The following is a 4413-nucleotide window of genomic DNA, read 5'->3' as shown; positions in this document are numbered from 1 at the left end:
TGATTAGCCGTAGATGTCAGTTCATATTTTATTGGTGCATTTTTATTTAATCCTATGCTTTAGGTTGTAAATGCATAACTATTTTAACCACTTTTCATAAAATCGAATATTGCGTATCAGAATAACTCTTCTGCAGTGACCACTTTTTCAAACAAGAAATAGGCCCTTTCTGATTTCCCACTTTCCTGTCTCCTCGTCCCACTGCCTCCTGCTGAGGGATGAGTGAAGGTGGCTATAATTTAAGAATCACTACTCTAGCCTGGTGAAATTCCAGAGAGAGATCAGGTAGAATGTACCAGTTGCAGTTGAGCCAGGTCCTATGCAAAATGCCGTGACATTTGAAAGCACAGCTGCTTAAGCCTTGAGTTCATCTTATCCAAACGACAGCACTTCCAGTATCACAAAGCTTCCTAATACAGAATTGAGTTAGCCATCCAAGAATGACATAGAGAAGAGCAACAGGGACTAAACCATTTACACCATTTTCTGTAGCATCTAGAGCCCCTCTATTCTACAGGATGGGCTGTGTTCAAAACAGATTGTTCAAGCAGTTTGGGGGTAATGCAGTTTTGCCAGCCCCTGGATAACTTCTTTCCTTTCAACTAGTTAGACAGCTAATGCTAGAGGCTGGGCCTTAGCCTACACTTTTCATTTCAAATTCCCCACTCTGGACAAGGAAATTCCATTCTGATCCAGCAGGACTGCTCCACCAGGGGTGGCAGGCGTGGCAGTGTTAGTACTAGATGCCAGCATTTTAACGTGATCTAGAACTGGTGCTTAAAACACTGGTGGCCAGTGGGTGGCAAGCATGGGAGTGCTAGTACTAGATGCCAGCATTTTAACGCAATCTAGAAGAACTGGTGCTTAAAACACTGGTGGCTAGTCTGTGCAATTAGGTGGCCCCTCCGCCCCCAGGAACATTTCTAATTAGTGTAGACAAGGCCTAAGTGTTCTCTCCAAGTGCCAATCCAGCCCCATTCTGCCTAAGTCTGGTGTAGGGGAGTCATTAATTGCCTACAGCATAGGTACTCCAGCTGCTCTGACTTGCCCTGGTGACCTCACAAAGGCTCCCCGGGTGACTGCCTTGGGAGGCGGTAAACCCTGGGACCCTGCCATGTTGCTTGGGGCTAAAGCAGCAAAAGCTTGAGGAGAGGCTGGAGAGCACAAGCGGCAGGAGGCAGCTGGGAAAAACTGAGCAGCTGGGCTATGTGGTTCACTTAGTAGCATTGTCACCTGCTGCAGTGAATCCAGCTTCCGGCGGGCTAGCCCTGGCTTTGGCACTTCCAGGCACTTTCTCCGAAACAAACCCTTGGAGAGGGGCTGCTACCAAAGCGGCTGTCGGGCCCAGAGCTTCCGCTGGAGGGGAGACAGAGGCTCTAGCGCCGTCCCTCCCAGCCAAAGATGTCTCCTCCCGTGACTCCACCCAAGGTCCTGTCCAAGAAGTGCATTTGCCAGCTGTGCTCCTGCGGGTATGTAAAGGCAACCCAGTAGCTGCCTGGCTGGGTGGCGAGAGCTTCAGGGCATGATCCTGTTGCTGCTGCCAATGGGATTTTAGCCGCTGTTTTATCTAGGAGCAGCATCGCCCCCAGATCAGCGGTTTCCAGGCTGGATTTTGGTTTGATGTTAAATTTCCCTGGGGCACATGTGATTTGTAACTTGTAGGCTCTGCCCTAGTTGCTAAGACTTCAGCTGGGGGGAATGAGCAAAGGGAAAAAAGAGACAGAGGGCTTTAAGAGTGGATTTAAATCTTTTCTAAAATCATCGTATTAAAATACAGAGAATGTAACTTTTCTGTGTTGTATCCATCTGTAACTGTACCATTCTGTTACTTCTAACTTGTTTTTATATTTATTCCAAAATCTTTATTCTTATTTTTCATTACTTATTCCTAAACTTTCATGTATGTAATTGAAATGCTCCACCAATATGATAGCTTTAAACTTCTTGGCTAGAACTAGTCTGATGAACTGATATTATTAGTGTAAATCTTTGCTTTTGTATAGTGAAAAATGATAGTGCTTCTTAAAATGTGTATGTTCCATAGGATATGCAGGGTGAGAGCTGTTCAAATGGAGCAGACATCTGAAAATAACACTGTTCATTAGTGACTTTCTAAATTTCAGTCCTCCAGTAGCTTGTTTAAAGCAGTGGTCCAGAAATAACCATATCTCCTTTTCCATACCATCCATCCTCCCAAATCTGCAGACAAAAAGAATAGGATTATATATCAAAACAACCAATCTTTATGACTGTAACTCAGTTCCTATATGTGCCATAGATTTAAGACTATAAAACAGATCTAACTTTCCCTTATGGTGAAGGAAATCTGTGAATAATAAATGCAGGGAAATAGAAATACCAAAGTTTATAAATTCATGTGAACGTTTTCCTCAGATTATTTTATGTTCTAACTTGTTTGGGCTTGCTAGTTAAAAGAATTATACTAACACACTTTTGTATTTCAGCTATGATACTAGATGCATTTTTGCAAAATTTCCTTCTATATTGTTTGTTTGTCTAGAGTCTATCAATTAAAAAATAATTAACATCACTGTCTTATTTAACATTAATATTGTGGTAGAAACTAAAGGCCACAATGAGGTTGGGCACCATTGTGCTAAGTGCTATTCAACCATCATAACTGACGATCTCTGCTCCTAAGAATTTAAAATCTAATATAATTTGTATTAATCAGCTCTACTTGTGCAAGCTCCTTGTAGCAAGCTCTTTGTAATATATGAGCATCTCTGTCACCTGTATTCATTCCTTTTATCTTTCTATCTCTACTTTTTTAATCTGTGTTGATAACTCTACATTTGGCTCTGTCTGGGAAATATAACGGTGACTTGAAGCAGTGGTGTGGCTCTCAGACTGACATTGTACTTGGGGTCTGGTGATGGAGCTAAGCTTCCAGCTTTATGGGCTGGATCCAGCAAGATGTTGAGCACTTTGGCCCCAACAGAGCAACGTACTTAAGCACATATTTGTCTTCAAGCATGAGCGTAATCTCATTCAAGTCAATGGATCTTCTCACATGCTTAAAGTTAAGTACGTGGGGTGTTTTCCTGGATTTGGGCATATTTTGGCAAAATCTGCACCAGGTTCTGGTCTCTGGTACATTTATCTTTTGATGGCACTTAGCTAACATGCAGGAATTAAGAGTGTTGAGCATCCAGAAATGTTCTCACCTGGGGTGTGAAGATCAGGTATGTGATTAATGCTGTATGTTTGACTCGGAGGAGGAAAGGGCTGTGCACTTCCAGAACCTGTTTACTGCTTGCTGAGTTGTGGAGTTGTCCGTGCTGAAAGTAGCTACTTGTCTGCTGCACACCTCATTAAACTAAAGGGCAATCTTGTTTTAGCTTAGCTAATATAATGTATTTTTAATAATTATGCAAATTAGCTATTAACATTTACCCAGTAATAAGCAATGTTCTCACTTATGAGGATTGCAGTGCACCTTGCCCCTAATGGCTAATGAGTTTAAAAGTCAGCCTTGCTGTCTCTTTTTCGGAATTAAAATTGAACCTGCAACAATGCACTCTGCTCCTCTTGGGCAGAGGCTGCCTCATGTTGCTTAGCTGAATTAAAGAGGTAGAACTGATAAAGCCCCCAAAAGTTTCTTGCCAAGATGTTGGCTGGTGGTTATAGATACAGTTTTGTACATCTTATACTTTTTTGAAAATCAGGCCTTTCATGTCCAAAGCTGTATTCAGCTGCAGCCTTGAAGAACTGTCATGAATATTTCACAGCCCAGGTTTGCCCACCTTTCCCAGGCTGGTGTAAAAAGAACAATTTTACTCACCTCTCATAGTTTTCCCAAAACATCAGAAAGCTGTTCTTGCGCCCCTCCTCACTAAAGGGGGTAAGGGAGTACTGTCACCAGAGTATGTTCTAACGTGCAGAGTATACACTGGTTGCAACTAACGTTACCAAGCGTTCACTTTTTGTAATATGACATACGGTATTAGTACATCAAATGTGTGTAGCTATAACAGAATTTTAAGTAGGACAGCGGAGATCAAAATGCAATGTTTCTGTAGGATGTTCTATAAAAATGCTGCAGTTCCAGTGTCAGCACATTTTTCCCTGCTTTATTTTGTGTTTAAAATTGGAGTTAAAGTTAACAGAAGATCTATGTGCATTTACTGCTAAATAAATGGGTGACAGAGTTCTCACTAAGTCCAAAATATAGTGTGTGAGAATGCTTGTTCTAAAGTGTGTGTGTGTGTGTGTGTGTGTGTGTGTGTGTGTGTGTGTGTGTGTGTGTGTGTGTGTGTGTGTGTGTGAGAGAGAGAGACTCCAGTCTTAATTATGGGACTGAACAGAAGCAATTCAACATTGTAAATCTTCAAATGTACCAGGTTTCCACATTGTGGCTGCCTAGTAGTAAAGGAAAGTTCTTTGAGTGAT

Source organism: Emydura macquarii, unplaced genomic scaffold (assembly GCF_026122565.2).
Source record: "Emydura macquarii macquarii isolate MOO-44397 ecotype Brisbane River unplaced genomic scaffold, CSIRO-AGI_Emac_v2 contig_1451, whole genome shotgun sequence".
Taxonomy (NCBI): domain Eukaryota; kingdom Metazoa; phylum Chordata; order Testudines; family Chelidae; genus Emydura; species Emydura macquarii.
The sequence above is the reverse complement of the archived record's forward strand: the minus strand, read 5'-3'. Positions refer to the sequence as shown.